At 41.5% G+C, this 26,382-nt stretch overlaps 1 protein-coding gene and 1 pseudogene across 5 annotated transcripts in view; one reads left to right on the plus strand and one right to left on the minus strand.

The window, feature by feature from the left end:
* The window catches only part of LOC116643970 (TLC domain-containing protein 4-like), a 104,743-nt gene that overhangs the window by 68,258 nt on the left and 10,103 nt on the right, over positions 1-26,382 (minus strand). The window contains exon 1 of one of the 5 annotated variants that reach the window (XM_032423134.1): positions 4,086-4,187. The exons of 1 other annotated variant lie outside the window; for it this stretch is intronic. The gene's annotated coding sequence lies outside the window, so the exon portion shown is untranslated. Of the gene's footprint in view, positions 1-1,032; positions 1,239-3,631; positions 3,968-3,998; positions 4,035-4,085; positions 4,188-26,382 lie in introns of those variants that run through there. 3 more of the 5 variants (XM_032423144.1, XM_032423105.1, XM_032423123.1) reach the window with 3 other exon arrangements.
* Positions 9,366-9,834, plus strand: LOC116643991 (annotated as a pseudogene).

Here is a 26,382-nt window from a genome sequence, read left to right on the forward strand (position 1 = left end):
CCTACAGAGAAAAATCTGCTTTAAAGACACTGTTTTCAAATCCAATTTACTCCTTCCACGCTTCCTTTTTCCTCAAAGCCAACTATTCTGCTTTGAAGTGAAGAGAACCGGTAGGAGGAAGTGCCCCCTTTGCACCTGTCCATCCAGCTGCCTTCATCAACGTGAGTCCTGCACCCATGTGACCCCAGATGAGTTCCCACACTCCCTCCTGTCCCCACCCACAGGGGTCCAGATTTCCCAATCAATTCTATGTTCCCCTCCAGCATCTCCAACCTGAATGCAACCTGTTTATCTATCCACTAGGCAAATGAGTTCCAAACAGTGGACTCTGATCCACTAACAAATGAGGATTTTTCAGAACAGTGAATAGGAACAGAAAGCACAGAAACAGAAACAGAAAACAGAATGCTGTACACAGTAAGGGTACATATTGTTTCATGAAAACGGTTTCAGATGTACTTATACTTGCTTATGTCCTGGGTCATGGTGCAAAAACCCATTTCGTACTGTGTTGTAAAATCCAAAAACGTTTGAAACACTGCTTTACACAAGCCTTTGTCCCCTTAGTCAGACTACCCCCTTGCTCTCGGTCCCACTGCTCCGCAACTCCCTTCCTCATGCTGGCCCAAGCTCTGAACAGACTTCCAGCTGTCTTCTTCACCCGCTGTTCTCACAAAACTTGGCCTTTTACAATGATTCACAAGCTCCTTCTCATGTGTCCAAAGGACTGCCTTCTCCTTGAACAGACTAATGTTTTGAGAAAAGAAAAAATCCTTTGCTATTCCTGCCTTCTTTTCAGGTCTGGGATCTGCTTGCAGAACATCCAACTGTCTCACTATGAATAACAAACCTCAGAGCAGTAGGACTTCTTTGTATACTACCTTTCTTCTCCAACAAGAAAAAACACCACCAGAGTCACTTGCACAATGCCTTAGGTTTTCTCACAAAATTAACCTCGCTTTCCTGATGGAACGCATTCCCTGGTGTCATACATTCGGTGCCTGATACCAGTGCCAGGTAAATACAGCTCACCCGAGTAGTGAGTTAAAGTCTGGTTCCCATCCTCGAGAACAGATGGTTAGCCCACCTCCATATTGCCATCTTCTTCCTCTTGCAAGGCAAAGGGAAGGAGGGAAAGCACAGCAAGGTGGCTGTACACGGTGGTGGCATCCTCTCCTCTCTCAAGGACGAGGGCACAAGCTGTCCAGAACAATTCCACCGCCCCCCGCCCCTCGCTTCTGCCCTCCCTTGTCCAACCGCCCACAATTCTCACCCAGACAATTAATTCATTCTCTTCCTCCACAGAAAAACTCGCTTTCTGTATCTTCCTGTAGACTGTTCCGTTTACTTTTTTCAGCCAAAAGGACTATCCTACTTTTTAACCTTCCAAGAGATATCAAAGCTAAACGGAGCCTTCATCTGTAGGATATGGGACATTAATTTGAGAAGAAGGGAGCGGCGAGACTCTGAGGTCTGAAGGCTGCTTCTGCAACCTGCTGGGTTTCCGCTCACACTGGGGATGCCAGCTTTCAGGGTGGGACATAAACACAGGGTGGGCCTCTTTCAGAGCCCCGGGGAGGAGAGAGCTGCCCTGGACTCAGAAGGGCAAGAAACACGTTCCGAGGGAACTAGAGAGAAGGGGAGGTCCTATCTAGGGCACATTCCAGAACTGGCCTGGAAGCTCCACTACTAGTCCCTTTCTGCAACCCAACCCCTGTCCCACTTCCTAGTGGGGAATACAGGGCTCCTTCACTACCTCTCTGGTTGCCCCATTATTAGGCAGGCCCTCCAAACCTCCCAAGTCACCATGTCCTCCTCCCTACTCCTTTGCTGGGAATGCTCTTCATCCACCTAGCACTGAGTTAGGTCTCTGGTAACTCCTGCTCCCAAGGCCTCTGTCTACCTTGGTGATCAAATCAATCTCTCTCTGACGGAGATTTCGGAGAAGGAAGGAAAAGATAGGCCAACTCTTGCAGCCATGCTCCAGGGTCTATTGAGAAGACCCAGCTTCTTTGGGTTAGCTTTGGCCCTTGACCCCTGCCATTCCTAGGCACCTCCAAGTACACAGCTTTAGTTGAGAAGAGCCATGATTCTTTCCAACAAAGTCAGAGGCTTAGAGTTAAAGGAATAGGAACAGAAAGCTCATAGAGTAAACAATTATGACTTCCTGAACCGCTGGATGCCAGGTGCCCAGCTCCAGACAGGTAAAATTTGTACAAGATCACACAGTAAGGATTCCAGCGCTGGACGGAGGTTTTGTGGCAAAAAAATTCGCAGGGGTAGAAAGAAAAGAAGCACTCTGTAAATATATTCTCTGGATCATCTGATGGCACAGGAGGGGGGAGGTGGCAAGTCAGCTAAAGTCCACCGTTCCTGGAGCCATTCTTTCCAATTGTCTAGCATGGCAGGAGTCCACTTTTCTAATTTAGTGCCATCCCTACAATTTAAGGAAAAGATTAACACAGGGGAAAAAAATTCTCTACTTCACACTTAGAGGGGAACTGAGATACTCTGTCACATTACCTTAACTGGCTACATAAAGATGAGCTGCTTTCCAACCTATACCATGTGCTCACACAGCAGTATCTCTCTCAACACACACACAGTCCAAGATCGATTTTTCTCAACTTCATTAACGACTGAGTGAAGATTTTACTAAAATGACAGCTTGTTTCCTGCTTCACACATCAACTCCTAATATCCACACAAACTCTCCCATCTTGTTCCCAAACTGGTATCGGAGTCATTTAAACACTGTCAAAGATCACTCTTTAGGAACAATTTTATAATTTCACATAAAAATGTGTGCTACATTAACACTCCCATGTATATATACAACGGAGAAAAAAAAAAATACTGGCCAGCAACAGTGACCCTTTAATGAACTTCGACAACTCAAAGTACTTTCAGAGAGGTTTTCCCACCCTCTTGGGGCTGTAGGAAAATGCGCGCGTTACGGATCCCATTTCATGGCTGGGTAAACCGAGGTTCTCGGTTTAATAAACTTGGTGGGGTTACAATGGTAGAGCTGTAAATAGAGCCCAGTCCCTTTCCCACTAGACGCTTCAGTATGAGGTGGCTAAAAATGGGACGCACTTGAGAACTACAAGGGTGAATAAAAGCGTCTTGTTTTATTTAGTTGGGGGCTGGCCGGAGAGGGCGAGACTTACCCACTTGATGCACCTGATTGTGTACCGGCCTCTAACAAGAAAAGCTTTCCCTGGCTGCCCCACGCACCCACCCCTTTGAGCTGAGACCCGGGAGGCTCCCCGGGCAGACCTAGCAGCACGAATCGCGCACCTGGGGGCGCGAGTGGAACACCGGGCGTACGGGCGGCGCGGGGCCTCGGGCCCCGGGACACAGTCAGCGCCGCAAGCGGCGCAGGAGCCCGCGGGGCCGGGAGGATGCTGCGCGGCCGCACACACCTGCTGCAGCCCGCCCGGGCGCCCCTGGCCGCCTCCCGCGCTCGGGACGCCCACCCAGCTCCGGGCGCCGGAGCCCGCGGCCGCGCTAGGCCGGGGGCGGGAAGCCGCGGCGCCCCTGCCCGCGGGCTGTGCTCGGCGGCGCGGGGGAACCGCGGTGCAAAAGCGAGCCCGCCCTTTTCCCCCGAACCCCCTCCAAACAGCGTCACCTGTGCCGGGTCCCGGGGCGACTCGCGCGCGGGCGGCGGCTGCACCGGGCCGGGGAGGGCGGCGGGTGCTTACAGAAGCCTGGTCATCCGGCCCGGCCTGAGGGCTGGCGCCGGCCAGAGTCGCCCCGCGAGATGCTCGGCGGGAGCCAGGGGAGCCGCAGGGCCCCGGGCCGCTTGGAGGAGCGGTCACAGAGACTACAGCTACCGCCGCGGCCGCCGCGCCCGCCCGGACTGCGGGCTCGGGTTACCGCAGAGCGGCTCCTTAAAGGGGCCGCGGCCGCTCGGGCTCCGGCTCCCGCTCCGGCTCGCGGCGGCTGCGACCCGCGGCCAAAGTGGGCGGGGCCCCGAGACCAGCTGTAGGGCCGACCTTCGCGTGCTGGGCCTGGGGTCTCGGAAAGGGCTCAGAAACGGGAACACCCAAGGCGGGCTGCGGTGGGATCCTGGAAGAACACACCTCGCCAGGGACAGGGCGTGCGGCTCCTCCGCTTCCCAAAGCAGGGAGCAAAACTAGCAAGTGAGGGGAACGGTCCGAGTCCGCCTCCGCATCGGCCAGTACCTGGGCTCGCCACGTAACCGAAATTCTTTTCAGATTATGAATTTATATTAACAGAAAGGAGGTAAAAAGGCAATTGCAGATTTTTCATGCCACGTCTGACTTGGCCAAAGCCAAGTCCGCCCGGTTCTTGCTAGGGGTTGCAGGTGCAGTCCAAACTGGGTAGGGGGCGTGTGTGAAAGAGGCCGGTTCTCTTGCAGCAGCCTCCTCCGGATCCCTGAAAAACACCCTAGAGTGCACTAGCACTCCACCTACACATAACGCCTGGAACCCCTCTGCTGTCAGGGTGGGGAAACAGGATTTGAATTTTTGGTGCCGGCAGAGAATTCCAAGTCGCCCAATGCACAAAGTTTGCCATTCAACAGTAGCTCTTCTGACCTGCTAAGTACAGCCTCAAAAACCTGCAAATGTTCTGCATTAACATGATGGAATTGTTTTGAATAAAACAATGAAGAGGTATAGTTAGGCTGTTACAATTTGCGAAAAGTAATCACAAATACTTTTTTTGGAAAGAGGTGGGTTCTAATGTTAATTAGCAGGCACCACCTTAATAATGTAGGGCAGTTATTTTCAAGAAACGCCTATCAGTGGAGCTAATATGTTTTACCTAATATTTACATGCACACAAATACACGTTAGCTAACCGAACCTCCCTGAGGCTCAATTTCTTCACCTATAAAATGGGGATAATAATTCATAGTTACCTCTGGAGACCCCAGTCTTGGCAAATGTACCTCAGACTGACCTAGAAAGACAAAACCTGTTTTACCCTACAGGGACGGCAGCCTGCCTGCAGTCAAGCAGGGTAGAAGATCCTGCAGGCCCCCAGTGCATATCTCCTTTTTGTCCCCAGGGTTCTCAGGAGTGCCCTTTGACCACAACCCGTCCCATCATACTTGCTTCACAGGGTCCTCAACAACTTTGGTTTGCCCCACACCTGCCTTACGCATTCGTGTGCTAGATCATAACGCTGCGGAGGCAGGATGTTTGTGCGTGCTCATCTGTGGGGTAAGCCCTCCGTGTACAGATTGCACATGTCCTCTCGGGACTCTGCCTCAAGGTATCACCTCCAGACCCTCCCCTACGCTTGTCTCCAGTGGCTGATAGTTGCTCTGTTTTTTCCTGATAAATGCACCATCATTATATGTTTAATATGCATATTTTCTTAACACCCACAGCAGCAGCCAAAGCCAAGTAAACCCACAAAAAATCCACTCTATACTCTATGTCCCACTATATTCCTTCATGTCAGGCCTCTGCAAATGCACCACCAAATCTGCAGGATTGTTGCGAGATTATACAGAGCATGTTAAGTGAATACATCAAGGACAAGGCCTGAGATAAGGAAAGGAATTCAGTAAATATTAGAATTTTGAAACTTTTAAACTAATCAAAACTCAATGACCTTAGGAGGTAAAAAACTGTATCAATTGCATATTTTTCTTCAAAATTGTAATGCAGCTTAATTTCTTTAAAAATATTCATTTCATTATTCACATTTAAGTCTCTAATTATTCTTAACTTTGTTGTACCAATTCTCTCTTTCCAAGGACAGTTCCCCCAAATTCCGTTATTTACTGTCTTAAGTTTTTCTGCTTGTTAACTGTGAGGTATCAAAGCTGAACTGCACTCCTTATACATTTGTTCACTGAAACAGTTCAGAGAAATGAAAATTATTTCTTTCTTTAAAAAGAGAAAAAATACAAAAATTTTTTGAGGCAAATTTTCCTGATAAAAAAATGTTTTGCATATGCTCAAAACAAGAAATATGGTTTATTGTATTTGTTCCTCTCTATGTAATGTATCTTTTTTCTGTGTGTGTTTTTTTTTTAATTCCAGTATGATTAACGTACAGTGTTATATTAATTTCAGGTGAGCAATATAGTGCCTCAACAATTATATACATTGCTCATCATGGGTGTACTCTTAATCCCCCTCACCTATTTCACCCATCCTCACACACACACATATACATACACACACCATATCTCCTTTATCCATTCATCTATCGAACATCTGGGTTGCTTCCATAATTTGGCTATTGTAAATAATGCTGCAATAAACGTAAGGGTGCAAGTATCTTTTCAAATTAGTGTTTTCATACTCTTTGGGTAAATACCAGTAGTGGAATTACTGGATCATATGGTAATTCAATTCTTCATTTTTTGAGGCACCTCCATACTATTTTCCACAGTGGCTGCACCAGTTTGCATTCCGACCAACAGTGCACAAAGGTTCCTTTTTCTCAACATCCTTGCCAACACTTGTTTGTTTTTTTGATTTTAGCCATTCAGACAGGTGTGAGATGATATCTCATTGTGGTTTTGATTTGCATTTCTCTGATGATGAGTGCTGTTGAGCATCTTTTCATATGTCTGTTGGCCATCAGCACGTCTTCTTTGGAGAAATGTCTGTTCATGTCTTCTGCCCTTTTTTTAATGGATTATTTGGTTTTTTGGTGTTGAGATGTATACATTCTTTACATATTTTGGATACTAACCCTTTATTGGATATGTCATTTGCAAGTATTTTCTCCCATTCAGTGGGTTGTCTTTTAGTTTGGTTGACCGTTTCCTTTGCTGTGCAGAAGCTTTTTATTTTGATGTCGTCCCAGTAATTTATTTTTGCTTTTGTTTCCCTTGCCTTAGAAGACATATCTAGAAAAATGTTGCTATGGCCGATGTCAGAGAAATTACTGCCTGTGTTATCTTCTAGGACTTTTTTATAGCTTCAGTTCTCACATTTAGGTCTTCAATCCATTTTGAGCTTATTTTTGTGTATGGTGTAAGAAAGCAGTCCAGTTTCATTCTTTTGCACGTAGCTGTGCAGTTTTCCCAATACCATTTGTTGAAGACAAATTTTCCTGATAAATTTGTTTCCAAAAATTCCTAAACTACTAAATAGAGACAACTGTTTAGAAAACTGAGACCAAAAGCTGCTTCTTTCTAAAATAACAAGATAATTAACACAGAAGTATTTTGGAAAATTGCCTCAATTCTCCACTCTGCTCTGTTAGTGAAGATATAACCAAAATAACACCAAGCATTTTGATCAGAAAGATTTAGTTAAAAATTAATAACCCGTTACTACTTTTTAAATTATTATTGATAGTTTTAATGTATCAAGAATTTGTGAGGGGTTTTTTTTGTTGTTTTTTTTTTAGTATTTAAAAGTCCTTTTGGGGTGCCTGGGTGGCTCACGCAGTTAAGCAACTGCCTTTGGCTCAGGTCATGAAGCACCCCCCCTCAATCAAGCTCTCTGCTCAGCAGGGAGCCTACTTCTCCCCCTCCTCTGCCTGCCACTCCCTCTGTTTGTGCTCTCTCCCTGTCAAATAAATAAATAAAAACAATTAAAAATAAAGTCCTTTCATTTGTTTTTCAGAATTTTTCAAGAAAAAACTATTTCAGGATATTACCAATGGCTAGCTCTGGGTGGGTGAGATCCTTATGTCATTTGTGTTCTTTTTGCTTATTTTATGTGACTTTTTCCTATAATACGTATATATTGCTTTTGTGTGCATTTTTATTTTTAATGAAAGTAATACATATAAGTGAATATTCAAATAGTTCATAAAGGCTTATAACAAAAACACCCAAGTCCCATCAGCCCCTTGACCAACTTCCCCCCACCTAGCTTCTAGCTTCGCCCCATGTTCCACATAACCCTACTAGGTTATTTCCTAACAATATGCTTACACCAATGTTTCCTGACTTTCATTTTTAGACATTATTTATTGACTTCTTGTCATGGTATTTGAGGATTTAGCCCTTTCACACGTACCACCATCACCACTTTCCCCTCACCCTTCTTCCTTCTCACACAGCTACATCACTTCTGTTCAAATCAATAATTTGTATTTTTATCATCCTGTCAATGTAAATACAGTGCATTGCTGAATCAAGTAAGGTGCCATGATAGTGCTGCTCTTGAAAATCTCCTGTTGTCCCTGGAGTTAATAATTGCCTTCCTTTTTCACTTACTTTTTTTTTAATGTATCTAACCCGAATTTTATCCAGATGCTTCAACCTATCTATCAAATGCCCATCGGTATCTTCCAATGCCCAAACATTAGAAATTCACTCTCTTACTTTGCTAAAGCACAGATTTCAGTAGTTTACTCAGAGCGTGTGCATTGAAGGTAAATTTTTTAGCGTGCTTGCATGTCTGAAAATGTCTGTATTCTATTCTCATCCTCCACTGATAATTTCGGTAAGCTGAAGATCATTTTCCCTCAGCATTTTAAAAGCACTGTTCCACTGTCTTTTACTTCCAGTGTTGCCACTGAAATAAATATGCCTAATGCCTTTCTGGTTCCCCTTCCTCTGTATCTGGTCTATTCTTCATTCTAGAATCTTCCCATTACCTTTATGTCCGAAATTTCACAATGATGTGCCTTGTGCCTTAGAATGGGCCTTTTTTCTTTGATTGTGCTGGACTCCCAGGGGTGCTTTCAATCTTACCGGCAAATTTTTTCCTTTATTATTTTTTTACTAATTTCCTCCTTCTCATTTTCTATGTTCTCTCTTTGTGAACTCTTGTCAGCAGGATGTTGGGACTTTATTATTCTCCAGATCGATTGTCCTTTTATCCCACTGATTATCTCTACAGCTTTTCTTTTCTTTTTTCTTTTTTTTTTTTTTTTTAATTTAAGTAGGCTCCACATACCAGCATGGAGCCCAACACAGGGCCAAAATCATGACCCTGAGATTAAGACCTGAGCTGATATCAAGAGTTGGATGCTTAACTGAGCCACCCAGGCACCCCATCTTTTCTATGATCTATTGTCTGAGACAGAGGTTCTCAACTGGGGTGGGGGTGGGAGGTGTTGATTCTCCCCACCCCAGCCATTTGGCAATATCTGCTGATGCTTTTGGTTGTCATCACAGGGAAAGGGGGCATGCATGGGTACTTAGTGAGTAGAGGCCAGGGAGGCTGCTAACCCTGTTACAATGCACAGCCTCCCACAGCAAAGAATTTCTAATCCCAAATGTCAGTCATGCCAAGATTGAGAAATCGTGGACCGGGAGAATTACTTAGCTTTATCTTCCAACCTTGTACTGAAGCTTCTATATCAAACATATTTTTGGCACAGGATGGCAGTGTGCAGTGGTTTAGGCTGGGAAAAAATCTGCAGAGGCAGTGCCCATAGCAAAACGATGAGGCTACAACAGACCCGTGATGAAGGGGAGTAAATCACTGACGATGATTCTTTCTTTCCCACAGACTGTCTAAGGCCACAGGGAAAATGGTGGAAAATTCACCATCGCCATTGCCAGAAAGAGCTATTTATGGTTTTGTTCTTTTTTTAAGCTCCCAATTTGGCTTCATACTATATCTTGTGTGGGCTTTTATTCCTGAACCTTGCCTAAACTCCTTAGGCTTAACTTATTGGCCTCAAAAATACTGGGTGGTTGCATTGCCTGTCTACCTCCTCATTACCATAGTAATTGGTTATGTACTGTTATTTGGAATAAACATGATGAGTACCTCTCCACTGAACTCCATTCATACAATCATAGATAACTATGCTAAAAATCAACAGCAGAAGAAATATCAAGAAGAGGCCATCCCAGCATTAAGGGATATTCTTATTAGTGAAGTAAACCAAATGTTCTTTCTTGCAGCCGAAGATCTTTACGCCAAAAACTAAACTGTATGTAGACTAACACCAAACACTTACTATAAGTTTTTGATGTAATAATTTTGACCATAGCTATTTTGACAATCTTATTAATAACCGATACTGAAATATAAAAAAGCTGCACTTCTCTTAAATTCCATTAATCTTATAAATGTTCTTGCATATTAGTTATTAATAGACAGAATAAATAAAATACTGCATTACCATTAAAAAAAAATCTTTTTTTCCCATTCTCTGATCAGACCTTTTGTTACGGGAACTCTCCATCAAAAGATAAAACTCCTTTCTCCAGAAAAGAAACTTCATACTTCACAGAGGGATTGTGTTAATGGTTGGATGGTCAGTATGACATGCATGAAAGCACAATGGCTGTATGAGGGGCAAGAAGGGACCCAGTGGCCTCCAAGAGCTTTGTAAACAACTGTAGGGCAATTCTTCAGGCTTGTACCTCACTCCTGCCTTCCATGGTACACCGACCACCAAGTGCTAAGGCTCCTCAAAGCACTTTGATTAGCCCTTCTTCCACTTTGTCAAGTCAGTTATCTCTATTCCGTCCAACTTCTGGTTTCCAAAATTTACTGAAATCTCTCATCGACTGTAGACTTTTCTCCTCTTTTCTTTTTCCTTATGGATTATATCTTGTAAACCCCTTTCCACACTACCTACACTACGCGTACCACTTTGCAAAAAATAAGGATAAACAAAATAAGATTTAAATAAGAGAAAGGGATCCAATACAGAGAAAGGGAAAGATGTCAATCTATTTTTCTTAAATTTCTAACTTGTTTTTTAATTGTGCCAAAATATCTTCATGAATTTTTTAAAAAATTTTACAGATTAGTAGAAATTGAAATTAACAATCAGTAGCTTATGTTCATAACTTTTTTTCTGTTCTATAATCTTATTTATTCCTTTCTTCTTTTCTTTTTTATTGAAGCATAGTTGACACACAATGTTACATTAGTTTCAGATGTACAACATAGTGAAGCAACAACTTTATACATTATGCTGTGCTTATCATAAGTGTAGTTACCATCCGTCACCATACAACACTATTATAATACCTTTGATTATATTCCTTATAATTTTCATTTCATTTTCATTTCATAACATTCATTCAATTCACCTTTCATTGTCATGACTTACTCATTCCATAACTGGAAGCCTGTATCTCCCACTCCCCTTCACCCATTTTGCCCATCCCCCACCTCTGGCAACCATCAGTTTGTTCTCTGTGTTTATGGATCTAGTTTTGCTTTGTTTGATTGGTTGGTTTTTTAGATTTGACATATAAGTGAAATCATACGGTATTTGTCTTTATCTGACTTATTTCACTAAGCATAATGCCCTCTAGGTCCCTCCATGTTGTCACAAATGGCAAAATCTCATTCTTTTTTATGACTAAATAATATTCCACATCTTCTTTATCCATTCATTTATCAATGGACACTTAGGTTGCTTCCATATTTTGGTTATTGTAAATAATGCTGCAATAATATATTTATAACTTTTAGACCAGTTTGTTGAATATCCTCCCAGATACTTTTTCATGCATACTTATACATACTTTGATTTTTTTTAAACAATAACAAAAAGGACTAAAACATAGACATTATTTTGTAATTGCTCAGACTATTCCATTCAATGGATGCACCATAGTGTATTTTACCAATCCATTACTGCTAGATATTTATGGACCTTACTGTTGGACCAAATTTTCACTTTTCCAGGTAGAGCAAAGTAGTAATGTCTGACTAGAAATTAATTCTAAGATTCAAAGCTAGTTTAGATTGAATGGGGAAACACTGGAGGGTTCCTGCTCAGGTCAAGAGGAGAACAAGGGAATATATGCTAATATCTCACTGCTAATACAGTGATACTTGAAGTATCAGTCAAGGGAACTAGTAAAAGAGAGAAAGTAAAAACATAACTACTGGGAAAAAAGATTATACAGTTGTCATTCTTTGTGGATTATATGATTACATACCTAGGAAACCCAAGAAAATCAACTGAGAAAATATATAAACAACAGAAAATTAAGTATGGAAGCAGGATACAAAATTAATTTATGAAAATCTGTGACATATATGTATATGTGTATACGTGTGTGTACATATAAATACATACATATATGCACATGTGTTTATTTGAAACATGAAAAACCCATGTATCATGATAAAAATCAGAATATATTCCTTATCCTAGTTCTAGGAACAAATATGTTTTTTAAAAAATGAAGTTGATAGTTGAATTATTCATAAGTCATTTTCATAGGCCTTATAGAGAAATACAACTTTGGAATTTAGAAATATTCCTTAGTATAAACATCTCCTGCCCCACCGATCCTCTGACAAACATATTCAATTCCAAATCAAATTTCTGTAGTGATGTAAATCTACAAAGTTGGTCATATATGTTCACCTGCACTATTCATATGATCTATCTGAAAAATAACTAAAAAGAGAAAAACAAGAGAAATTTTCATGAGAGTATTTTTTAATATACATATTATCTCCCTTATTATGTCCCAATCAAATTGGTCTCTTCATGTCATTATAATGATTGTTCACACAATATAGTATTACTATAATCAATCCACTCCCATACATCTAAATCATGTTCATCACTAACTTAAGTTCCTGTTTTTAGACCCTCCATATACAAAGTTAAAAGCATCAAGAAAATGTATATGCTGCATTCAGATCTCCCACTTAATCTTGAGGTCTGTATTCTTTGCCTTTTGGTAAAAACAACACATTTTTGCCCTCCAGCAAGGAAGTTTTAAAAAATTACCATCTCTTTTCCAAATACTTTTGTTATACTTTACAATATACTAAGAATTTTTTTTTTATTTTAAAAAGAAGGCAATCTAGTTTTAATTAAAAAGAAATCATCTTGTGGAAATGTATTTTCCACAAGGAAAGGAATGGTTCTAGTCCCAGATTTTAAAATTCTCATTGGTAGAAAATACAAGGTAAAAAATAATGTTTGAAAGACTTGTTACAATTAAATGTCTTCAAACTTTGTCAAATATGTTTCACAACAATATGTGGAGTTTCCCCAAATGCTAACATAATGTCTAAGAACCAAAAAGTAGGAAGAAATGGATTGTGGGGTAAGGAAAATGTTAACTATTAGTACTAATTATATATAACATATTAGAAACTATGATATCAATAACGAAAAGACCATCAGGATGTTTAACTTAATCACTGAATTCTCCCCCTAAAATATAAATCAAGCATTTTGCAAAAATACTATATACACCAAATTGAAATGTCCAAATTTTTTTTAGCATAGCAGTTACTTCTTTTGATGTAAATAGGAAGGTCGCTTTTCCCCCTAAACATTTAGATATAAGCTGAAGTCTTCAGAATTTGGACGCTTGGCAATGACCAGTTTGCAGATGGACTACTACGTGCAGTGGCTCTCCACGTCCCTGCAAGGCTACATGACCCACCAACAACAGTCACCTCTGACTCCCTTCCTGCCCCACAGAAGCACTCACCGCCCGCATCGTAGCAACCATCACTGCGCTAGGCTCCCCTGCTCCGGCCTCATTCCTGTAACTTCTCATTGACCTCTATTACTATCATTAGTGAGAAAATAATAAATATTGTCTGAATTTAGAAATAAATAAGACCATATGTTCATCCAAAGTCCAGCAGAGTTCTGGACAAGTGCCTCATTATCAAAGCCCAGCACCAAAAGAAAAGGCAACATTATGGTCCATCAGAGTCCAGAGCACAAGTGAGAGTCTCACAACTGTGTTTTGGGAGTTCACTCACTAAAGATACCTGGATTTTCAGTTGCTTGGAGACAGAGTGTCTGTCTTGTGCGTCTTTGCACCTGACACCGCACCCTGCAAAGGTGGTGGGTTCTGCATATATTCTCCTCCCTCACCTATCTTCCCCGCGTTCCTCAGCTTGCTAAGGAAGTCCTTTCAGAATTCAAAGTTCTACAGCTCAGGGAGAGTCGTAACTGATCATCTATATCTACAGAGGGAAAGAGCAAAGGAATGACACTTCCCCTCACTTTTTATCCTGAGCAATTACCCAAAGGTAATAAAAGGCAATCAAGTGATTTAAAGAACTACTTTGCCTTTCCTTTTAGAGCTCCTACAGAGGAACTGACCTCTGGTTTGCAAAGGAAGTCCTGTACCACATGGCATTTTAAAAACTATCAGGATTTGGCTTTTAAAACAGTTTTATGCACACAGTATTCTACTGGTACAGAAGGAGAAAGTAGTCCCCCGATGTATCAATGTAGAGGTGAGAGGAATTCAATTTCAATTCACTCTGTCTTAACCCAAATTATCAATTCTTTCAACAAAAAACACACACTGTAAGAGCATCACGGGAGACTTTTAAAACAATTGTGTAGGGGCGCCTGGGCGGCTCAGTCATGCTCACACAGTTGTGGGGGTTTGGATTCACAAGAGTAGCATCTGTTAGGAGGAAAGCATGCTCATATCTACAGGGATATTTAGTTGTGCCAGCAAATTGCAGTTGCTTAAACAACTTTCTCCCTCATTCCCTTCCTCCCCTCTTCCTGTCCCTCTCTTCTTCCTTCTCTCTTTCTGTCCTTTCTCTGATTCTTTTTTTTTTTTTAAGATTTTTTATTTATTTGTTTGACAGAGAGAGACACAGCGAGAGAGGGAACACAAGCAGGGGGAGTGGGAAAGGGAGAAGCAAGCTTCCCGCGAAGCAAGGAGCCCGATGACGGGCTCAATCCCAGGACGCTGGGATCGTGACCTGAGCAGAAGGCAGACTCTTAATGACTGAGCCACCCAGGCGCCCCCTCTCATTCTTTGATGCAGGTTTTTACTTTATTTCATTTTTTTTAAAGATTTTATTTGGGGTGTCTGGGTGGCTCAATCGTTAAGCCTGGGATTGAGCCCGTCATCGGGCTCCCTGCTTCGCGGGAAGCTTGCTTCTCCCTTTCCCACTCCCCCTGCTTGTGTTCCCTCTCTCGCTGTGTCTCTCTCTGTCAAATAAATAAATAAAATCTTTAAAAAATAAATAAAATAATTGCGTAAATTATGATTGCTAGTTATATAAGAAATTCTTGAGAAATAAGTAACTATAATCAACAGTTAAAAACACCAACTGTTTACATTCAACATTTGTTATATTGATTTGGAAGGTGGAGGGGACAAACAGAGCTAAAGTTCAAAACCACTTGTCTCCTAAACAATGTAGATGTGGGTTTTGTTGTTTTGTTTTGTAGATCTGCCCTTCTTCAGTGTGTAATGACCATTATAACAAGAAAACTAATCATTCTTTGAATTTGGAAATCAATATAAAAATACAAAGCGTTAACTCACTGACATCCTGTCATCACTTCATCATCCTGAACCCAGAACTCAGCCCTTCCACTAGTTTCCATAGAAAATTATCTCCAAGAAGTTCATGATTTCCCCCTCCCCAACTTTACCTAAAATTAAGGAGTTCCTGGGGAGTAGATTGGCCCACCAGCTCTGTGTTCTCTCTCTTCTTCCCTACATGGGAATTGAAGGAGTATCTTCTGTTGCTTAAACTCCTTGGAGTTTCACTGCTTGCCTAAAGTAGCTCTTCCAAACAAATGCAGCACTATCCCTAAAATAAGTCCTGGGAAACACATTCTTCAACTTGATCCCCTTCCTTTGCTCTCATTTTTCAATAAGCTCTTGTATACTCCTAGCCCTTGACCTCTCATCTCTAAGTTTTGATGATTGCTCGCACCCAATAATACATGGGCTTTTCTGCTTTAGTTCTGAGCTCTAAGGTCTGCAATTAACTTTGCTCAGTTCACTTCCACCTGCTCCTTGCAATGACCTCCTCCAATTTGGACCCTATCTCAGCTTTGCCTTATCTCTGTCCTCTCTATTCTCCCAAACACTGACATGCATCTACTATCAACTCAACTTACACAATATCTGTCTAACACTCTCTTTCTTGAGCTCCAGATTTTTATTACCAATATCCTACCATGTGTTCCAGGTTCATCAAATGCAATAAAATAGAACTCATCATCGCCCTTCCTCCCCATACTCTTTTTTCTCACTTTTCTCAGAGTCATCATGCCTCTAATCACCAAGCCCAAGAAACCTCCATTTTCCTAGATTCTCCCCACTTGCTTAGTCCTCTGTAACCATGTAGACACCAAATTCTATCAATTCTACTTGCTAAAGATCTTCCATATATTTACCTCCTCTACCCTTCCTCTTTCACTCCCCAAGTTTAGGCCTATATACCTTCCCAGACAATCTCTGATGTCTCTCTGGCATCTTTCCTCTTTGAGCCTTCGTATACCAGGATAATAACTTCTCTTCCCATGTTCTCCCAGTGCTTAGTACCACATGTTTCACACACAACAGAGCCTCAATAAATATTCATTAGTTAAGGAAGAGACTTCAAATCCTTGTGATCTCACATCTTTCCTTTCCTTGGCATTCAGAGATTGCCTCTGTCTCTCCAATCTCATGCTTCTTCGGGATTCTCCTAACTTGCCATTGATTATTTTCTTATTCTTTCACTTTTGGTCAAAGCTTTCTATTATTCTTTATTGCCTATCAAATAAATGAATGGCATGGAAGTCTTCCATTCTAGCTCAAACCTATCTTTCCAGTCTCATGGTTCATATTCTCCCTCTCACGTTCTTTGCTCAGTCTAGCTAAATCCAGCCACTAGCCATTCCCCAAACATGCTGTGCATTTTCCTGACTCCTCGCTTTTGCCCATGCTGCTTCCAACACATAGAATGTCTTTTCTTCCCCTCTTTCCCTGTCAAAAGTATTCCTAGTTTTAAGACCCACTTTCTTCATAAAACTTACAGATTCCTCCAGACAGAATTTCTTTCTTCCTCTTCTCTCCTTCTTTAAAACTTAGTTTACGATTTGCTTTGTACAAGTATTTTATTTCTTCTACCAAAAAAGTTGTTCAAAGCAGTGTTTTCAAACCACCTGAAACAGAATAACTGGAGTCTTGTTAAAAAACAAAAACAAAACAAAAACCCTCCCGAATCAGAGTTTCGGAAGGGAGCACTAAGAACCCTGCAACCTGAAAGCAAGTGCCCCAGGAGAGTGCGCAATGAAGCCGGAGACCTTGAAACTGCAGAAATGGGCCTTGACGTCAGTCAGACTGGAAGTTGCATTCCAGTTATGTCTCTGTTAAAAGATAATTCTCAGAAAAAGCTAATAAAACCATGACTCTGATACAGATAGAAAAGAAAAAAAAAGTTAAAGATTTTACTTAACTCGGGCGCCTGGGTGGCTCAGTTGGTTAAGCGACTGCCTTCGGCTCAGGTCATGATCCTGGAGTCCCTGGATCGAGTCCCGCATCGGGCTCCCTGCTCGGCAGGGAGCCTGCTTCTCCCTATGACCCTCACCCCTCTCATATGCTCTCTCTCTCTCTCTCTCTCATTCTCTCTGTCTCAAATAAATAAATAAAATCTTTAAAAAAAAAAAAGATTTTACTTAACTCATTCAATGAGGTAACCAGGCAGATGTCGTAACCTGTTCAGAAGAGAATCTGAAAGAAACGCATTCATACAGGGTTGTAAAATGGTTCAGACATGATGAAAGGCTACCATAAGATAATCCAGAAGGATGTGCAATAGCTCAAAGACAATGAAAAGAGTCAGATGACCTAGAAGATGTCCTTTAGGCAATGCAGAGTTTTCTACTGAGACGTAAGATTTTTTTTCTATACCTCTTGCTAGCTGTGTGACTTTGAGTATGTTACTTAACTTCCCTGAGCCTCAGTTACTTTTTCTTAAAATAAGATTTCATAATTTAAAAAAAAATCTTAATGCGGATAATACTTACCTAATACTGCTCTTGTGAGAATTAAGTGAGTTAAGGAGCACCAAGCCCTCAGGACAATGTTGACTACATGATACTCGATAAACATGACATAGTAGTACTAGTACCAGTGGTAGTGTTACCACTAGCTAGAAGCTTTTTGGGACCCTTTCTTGTTTCCTAATAAATGTATTCATTCAATCAATCAACCAATGTGCATAAAATACCTATTCGTGCTAGGTTTGGGTGGATAATAAAATAGTCTCTGTCATCAAGGAGTCCAGGCCAGCCAAGGAGATGAGAACCTAGGTCAATAATTACATGGGATACAATAAGTGAAAATAAAAGTATGTGAGCACAATTGACAACATGGCTAACCATGTGTGGAAGGTACAGAATGCTTACAGAAAAGCATTATCAAGGGGAATGTAAGCTGAATCTTGAAGGATGAGTAGGAAATCGCTAAGCACAGTGTGCTAACAAATATTGTGCTAGATCATTACATATGTTAACCTTATTTAACTCACATAAGAGCCATACAATAATAGCTCACTCTAATTGAGTACTTACTATGTGTCAGGTGCTGTTTTAAATAACCATCATTATCTTATTTTATGAAGAAAAAAATCCTGAGGCTTAGAGAAACCAAGTAACTTCCCTAAGATGATATAGTCAGTGAGTGGCAAAGCCATAATTATTGCCAGATAACCTCGTTCCAAAGTATAGGAAATATCACCTCAATTTACTAATGAAGAATCAAACCTAGAGAGATGATGAGATCTCCTAGAGAAACTGATTAGAAATTGGGTCCCTGGTTTTAAAGGACAGGCAGATGGGAAGGAAAAATACTCCAGAAAGAGGGAGAACATACAAAACCCTGGAAGTATGGAGGAGCTTAGCATGGCTCCAGGAACCAGAGATGTTTGGAACTCAATATGCATTTATGGAAGCAAAGATAAAGCCCCTGGGGGTGCCTGGGTGGTTCAGTCAGTTAAGTGGCTGCCTTCAGCTCAGCTCATGATCTCAGGGTCCTGAGATCGAGCCCCACATCGGGCTCCCTGCTCAGTGAGGAGTCTGCTTCTCCCTCTCCCTCTGCTGCTCCCCCTGCTTGTGCTCTCTCACTCATTCTCTCTCAAATAAATAAATAAATAAAATAAAATAAAATAAAATAAAATAAAATAAAATAAAATAGTAAAGCCGCTAAAGTAGGCAGGGACTGTGAGAAAGAAATTATAGCATACTAACTTTTGCAGACCCTGCTCAGGAAGTTATGCAGAAACTATGACAGATTTTAAGCAAAGGAATGAGATCAAAGGTTTAGAAACTGGAGGCAAGGCAAACAGTTATGAGACAGCAAAGACTAGTATTATTGAGATCAAGATTTTTGAACTCCAACAACCTGCCACTTATCATAACCTCAGGAAAGAGAACCTCTTTGAGCCAGAGTCTCCTCATCTGTAAAATGAATATAATAATAGCGTCACCACGAGGCTTAAATGAAAGAAGGTAGGTAAGCACCTGCTAATGTACTCCAGATCTAATAGGCATTCAATAAATGATGGTGGTAGTATTAACAGTTGTTTATTTCTACTTTTGTTGTGATGCAAATATAATGAGACCTAGTTTAGGCCTTTTTGAAGGAAGAACATGTTAAATACATACTCTTTTACCTAGGTTGTTTGATTTGTTCAGACATAGTAGATTGATCCGTTCAGACACAGTAGACTGATATAGACAGCAAAGTCCCAGGAGCACAAAAAGAATCAGATTTCAGGAATGGCGTGAGGTTAAGGGTTCAGTTTATCAAACGTTTCTTGTGTCCCTACCGTGGGTGTCTAACACTGTAGTAAGTGGTACGTATCTAAAAATAGTTAAGACACAATCTCTTTTCACAAGGAGTCATCAGTCTACAATATAGTTATTTTGGATGATGCCTGGCCTCCTCTCTTATTTACAGCCTCACCCTCCCTTAACGTCTGTTATTTACACTACTCTTGTAGAAATGATCTTGGTTTCCCTACCTGGTTACCTGCCCTCCTCCCCGACCTTGGACTACTTCCTTTCCTGGCTACTCCAGCTGGACACGTCAGACTACACCTGTTTGATCCAAACCTATTCTCAGTACCCTGGTTCGAAGACACCTCGCTCCTATAGGGAAGTTAAACCAATTTTCTCAACAGCTGGTGCTAGAATTCTTTTCAGAGGAAAACACCTTGAGGAGTCCTTGTGAGTAGACGGTATGATTGAGGAATGAGGTTAGCAAGAGACAGGATCATAACAGACAAAATGTTCTACTTCAGAAATTCAGCTGGGGGTATGGAAGAAATGGCTAGAGAAGAGAAGAGAAAGAGAAAAAAGACAGAGGAACTTCACTGTATACCTCAAATACCTTTTAAAATGTATAATGCTCTATCTTACTTGCATTTCTTTGACTCCCCTCGTGTCTTCCAAATCTTTAGTAAGCCTTCCATAATCCCCAAGCCCCCACACCTCCCCACAAACACATAGACAATGTGAGAAGGTTGGGCGGGGATGGGTAAGTGAAGAAATCATGGATCCAAGTGCCACGGCTAGAAGACAAAAGGAGCAGAATGAGACAGCACACCCAGAACAACGACACAGCTATAACTGAACCCATCAGTAGGAGCAAGGCCCAAGGTAATGCTAAAATCACAGATATCTGGGAAATTGGCAGAACATATCAGCAGGTACTGTACTTTATTTAAAAGTTGTGTAATAGGGGCTTGAACCAATCTTAACTAGTTAAAAAGCAAAACAGATTATCTCAGCTGGTCATGATTTCTTCAGTGTCATTGATGATTTGGTACCAACTCCATAGGTCTGCCTTTCCAACATACCTACTGCCTTCCTCAAAGGTGGCCACCACTGTCTTACCCAGTTACTGCAACAGTCTCCTTGAGATCAGCATTTTTTTTTTAACTTAATTTATTTATTTAAATAGAACAAGCAGGGCGGGGAGGAAGAGAGAGAGAATGTCCAGCAGGTTCCACGCTCAGCAGAGCCCAACTCGGGGCTCAATCCCAGGACCCCAAGATCATGACATGAGCCAAAATCAAGAGGCGGACACTTGACTGAGCCACCCAGGAGCCCCAGCAGACATTTTCTTAAAGGGCCAGATAGGCAGTTACTCTACTCTGCACTGAAGGCCTGGAAGCAGCTATAGACAGTAAAAATGAATGGGTTTGGTTGTGTTCCAATAAAACTTTTTTACAAAATCAGGTAGGGGACTTTCTATCCTGCCCCTTCTGTTCTCCACATTATAGAGTACTCTTTCAAAATGTCACTCCTCTGTATAAACACTTGTCTTCCCATTAACCTCAGGATAAAGTCCAAATTCCTTAACAAGGTAAATTTAAATTTCATACCATTATCTCCTCTCTAGCCATTTCTGGCTTCAATTTTCAGCACTACTGAACTGCTTTAAATTCCCCAGGTTCCTGGTTCTCTCTTCCTTCCATGCATCTGCCTATGCTGTTCTTTGGCCTGTAATCTTCCTCTCTTCCCCACTCCACTGATTAGTTGATCCCTACTCATCTAAATTTCAAGTTTCACATTAAGTCTAACTTCCTCCAGGAAGATTTCCCTGATCCCTAAATTCTCACAAAGTGTTGAGTTGCTGGTTTAATTGTCTGAATCTCCTGTTAGTTTGAAGCTCTGTGAGGAAACTGATCTGCCATTCATCATTGTATTCCAAGGTACTCAATAAATAACTGGATTCTTGACTGATCAGGAAAGAAAAGACAAGAACCAACCTAAAAATGAAGGGGGCCCTCAAAGGCTAATTGGTGGCACATAAGCTGAGATTTGTTTGAACTGTTTCTTTTAATCCAAAATCTGCTCCTAAAGCATTTTCTGCTTTGCTCTTGTAGCTTGCAGAGAGGGTTAGGAAATACACATTACATCATCCACACTTTCTGATGCTGGAACCAAAGCCCTGTAGGGTTTCATTTCTGCCTTGGTTTCCAAACTTAATCTGTTCACCCTCTCCTTGGCACCTGATCTCTTACCTCACATCCTGTTTCCAGTCTTGTATATGGTGTACCTTATATCTGGTAATTATCCTTGCAGAGAGATACTGGCTTGCCTTTCTAACCAATCCTCACATTTCAGATATCATGTAGGGGGCATATTCTATATGTCAGGCTCATGGGGCTTCCTCTATAAGCCAGGCCTACAGGACTTAATCACTCAATCCTCAGGCTAGCCTCGCAATGATGTTCTCAGAGATTTCCTTTTATTATTTCTACTCTACAGTTGACAAAAGGAAGACTTAAAAGGAGTAAGTAACTTGTGAAAGAAAATGGCAGAGCTGGGACAGAAGGGAGGAAAGTCTGACTGCCAAGCTCGAGTTTCTGAGCTCATACTACTTTACAGTTCCTCTGGGACCACATCTGCTTCCCCCTGTGAGTGCTGTTCCTGCCCAAGCCCTGAAGTCTTCTATGGCGCTCCTGCATGTTTCATCCTGAACCTCACGGACAGTGTGGCTGAATTCAAGTCCGTCAGAATCACTGATACTTCTGGAGCACAGTCACTGTGCTCGGCCCTGTTTATGTATGACCTCATTTAACCTGCACAGACCCTAATATGAAAGATAAGGTTAGCTCTGTTTTATGGAGACGGAAGCAGAGGCACAAAGAGGTAAAATAATGTGTCCAACGTCACATAATTAGTAATGGGAGAACCTAGGATTTACACCTAGACACTCTGACTCCACAACCCGCATTCCTAGGCAAGAAGAGAATACACAGGGAGGTAAAAGAGAGCTCCTCAGGCCTCATAGGATGACATGAAAATATGGGTGAGGTTGAATGATTCGGGTTTTAATCATCCCGGATAGGAGATCATTAACTAAGGATGTCTCAGTCATTGCTGCCTAAAACAAACTGTCACCAAACTTCATGGCTTAAAACAGTAATCATTTATTAGCTGACAATTCTGTGGGTCAACAATTTGGGCTGGACTTGGCTGAGAAATTCTGCTGGTTTTGCCTGGGCTCACTCATCTGGTGACAGTCAGCTGTGGCAGCTTGGCAGGAGCCTGATGGTCCAAGATGGTTTCTCAAGGGTCAAGGCCAGCTTCATGGGCATGCAACTTGTGCTGAGTTTATTGTTCTGCATTCCTGTCTCCTTAAGAATCTCCTGAGATTCTGAATAATTATGGGAAAGGGAGGCTACTGGGACTTGTACATTCCAAGTCATGCTGGTGGTTGGTGTGGATGCCAGCTCTCATCCTCAAAGAGGCTAGCCCATGTTTCTTCACATGATGACAGGAGCTTTCCAAGACAGTGACAGCAAAGCCTGCAAGGCTTCTTCAGCTCTGGGCTCACAATTCCCACATCATCACTTCTGCTGCATTTTACTGATCAAAGCAAATCACAAAGCAAACCCAGATACTAGGAGGTGGAAATCCAGAGTCCACTCCTTGATGGGAAGAACAGAAAAGTCACAGTGCAAGAGGGCATGTATGGTGAGGATGGGCCGAGTTTGTGACTATGAATTGCAATCTCTCACAGATTAGGTACATGTTTAAGCAAAAATAACTTCAGTCTCGGACATGTTATGATTAAGATTTCTCCTATGGTCAATCCATGCAAAAGTATCCAATACAGCTGACCCTTGAACAGCATGGGGATTAGGGAGCCATGCAGTCAAAAATCTGCATATAAACTTTGATTCCCCAAAAACTGAACTATTAATAGCCTATTGTTGACTGGAAGCCTTACCAATAACATAAACAGTCGATTAACACGTATTTTGTACGTTATATGTATTATATACTGTATTCTTCTAATAAAGTAAGCTAGAGAAAAGAAAATGTTAAGAAAATTGTGAGGGAGAGAAAATATATTTACAGTACTATACTGTAAAAAAATCTGCATATAAGTGGACCCGTACATATTGTTCAAGGGTTAACTGTATTTGCATAATATAGGTCTAGAACATAAAAGAGAATCCTGGTTGGACATACAAATTTGACAGCTGACAACAGGCAGGTGATAGGTTTCTGAATAAATAAATCAGAACCTCCAGGAAGACTGCATGTATTCAGGCAAAGATAAACAAAGAGGTTCACTCAATCCTTCAGACTACCCAACTGTTTGAGTGCTCTCTTCTTCCCATGTATCTCAACCTCTCTCTCTAAGGGAGAGGGCCGATCCAGTTTCTGTAGCCAGTTCAAAGTCCAGTATCTCTGGGGAAAGTACTTTGGAGACTAGGGTGGCCCACAGTTCTTCTCTGTTATGCCTAGATGTGGCTACACATAGTCCAATAATTATAAACTAAAAAGAAGTTACTTGATACCCACACTGAACCCAATATGCAATGGTGGAGCAGGAATACAATTAACCACAATAAAAACTTCCATTTCCAAAAGGACAGAATGGGAAACATGCAATGACCAGTAGCCCTTCATAGTTTTCTTTCCAGAAAGAAATTCCTGCCCTGGCCATGGAAGAAATTCCCTGATTAAAATCCCATCTGGATGTGTTTGCTTATACCCATAGTGCCCCTGGGTTTACCACTCTAGGAGGTTCTTCCTTGTCCATTATTCTCCAGGTTCAAAATTTAAGTGAAAATTGGAGTGTATGCTTTCCTGGAAATGGCTTGAGGACACAATGATTTGCTTTTGCAGGTCAGATTGCTGGTTTCTTTAGCAATAAAATTTCCTCAAAATCTTTGCAGGCATCTATGCTATTCATCTCCAGTCTGTTACATGCGACCGAAACTATACCCAAAGTTCTTTTCTGGACCGAGCTTTTAAACCTTCTTATTCTCTAGTTTCTATGCTTTACTCCTTCCTCTTCTCATTGTTTTAATGTCGGCTACTTTGAGGTAAAACTTTAAAAACTAAGTGAGGGTAACACCACTAATCTGACCTTTGCTGCAAGGCTAGATCTTTTTGGCTGAGGAATCTTAATAGGTGGGCGTTAAGTATCTGAAAAACAGTCTTCTCCTGTTTGGACCATAGAAACAATTGGATTTTCCAACACTGTGAGGCCCCAATTTTCTATACACTGTATTTTCTTCCATCTTTCCTTGCAAACCCATCATTTCTTATGTGAGCTCATTTCTTTCTTGAAAAACCTTCCTAAACTAGCCAAGGAGCAACAATTACATTCTTATTCTGGTTCTTTCCAAATGCTTCCTCTAAAATTCAGTGATACAAGAAACATGGTCAGTCTTCCAAATTGAGTAGTGAGATTTTTACAGAACATCTTGCAATGGCATTACAAGAATCACCAGTTTTCCAGCCTGCAAGAGCTGTTTCCTCGCTGCCAAGGGTCTGACCACCTAGGTAATGCTATATGTTTTAAGACTTTGTTAGAAGTCCCCCATCTCCAGGTATCAATTTTTGTATTAGAGTAAAGGCTTAACTTGCTGTAATAGAGACCCCAGAAAGCAGTGGAAATGAAAGTAAAGAAGTGAAAAATGAAAATAAAGAAGACAAAAGTGTCTTTCCGTCTCACATAATAGTTGGGCCTAGACTGACAGGACACTCTGTTCTATAAGGTCATTCAGGACCCAGATTCCTTCTATCTTGTTGTCCCCCCACCCCGGGATGTCTTCCTCATCTCCATGGTTACAGATGGTCATAGACACGTCCATGAAGGAGATGACAAGCGGTGCAAGGCAAGCTGTCTTCTTTTACAAACGTAAGGCCAAAGTTGTACTCACCACTTCTAGTTATAGTCCATCAGCAAGAATGTCCCCACAAAATCATAGCTAGCTGTAAAGGAGGACAAGGAGTCTCGGGCTGAGCAAACATGCACCAGAGGGAGGAGAATGGATGTTATGCTGGCAGCCATTCATCTGCCACGAGAAGTAAGAAGAAAAGATTCCCAAGGTTAAGAACCCTCAGAGATACAAAGACCAAAATGGGGTAAATAAGGATTTTGTTTCTTAGAGGGAACAAGAATGGCAGTATGAAAAAAGAATACATGAAAGGGAAAATCCAGCTGGTGGCTACCTAAGTTTCCATTTTATTATTTCTAGCATTTTCTAAATATATTTTTAAAGTTTTTTTTTTTATTATCTTAAAGGAGGTAGAAAGAGAAAAACTTAAAGATAGAAAAATAGTGATGTGAGGAGAATCAGAAGAAAATGGAGTAATGAACATCAATGGAAGAAAAAAAATTTCAATTGTCTGAAAGAAGACGAGAGAGGCCAGAAAAGGAAATGCTCTTTGGACTTGAAAATCTAGAGGTTACTGGTGCATAACTATGGCAGAAGCTAGAATACAGCAAATTAAGGAGTGAAAATGAACAAAGGAGGGCGCCTGGGTGGCTCAGTTGGTTAGGCGACTGCCTTCGGCTCAGGTCATGATCCTGGAGTCCCTGGATCGAGTCCCGCATCGGGCTCCCTGCTCGGCGGGGAGTCTGCTTCTCCCTCTCACCCTCCCCCCTCTCATGTGCTCTCTCTCTCATTCTCTCTCTCTCAAATAAAAAAAAAAAAATCTTAAAAAAAAAAAAAGAAAATGAACAAAGGAAAATGAGACAGCAAACACGGACTAGTCTCTTTTAAGAACACTGAATTTTTAGGAAAAAAAAGATAAGGTGGTAACTAGTCATGACAAGCTGCACTTGCAAGTAGACTAAGATGAGAACCAGCCCCCAGGGACCATAGCGGGTTCTGGAGACTAGGGTGGCCCACAGTTTGAGCTGCCCAGCATACATATAATGTGTAACTTGAACAGCTGGAATAGCAGAGCGCTCTGCATGTTAGGCTGGTCAAGTTCTCCCAAAGTTCAGAACTACTC

Source organism: Phoca vitulina, unplaced genomic scaffold, assembly GCF_004348235.1.
Source record: "Phoca vitulina isolate PV1807 unplaced genomic scaffold, GSC_HSeal_1.0 scaffold2, whole genome shotgun sequence".
Taxonomy (NCBI): domain Eukaryota; kingdom Metazoa; phylum Chordata; class Mammalia; order Carnivora; family Phocidae; genus Phoca; species Phoca vitulina.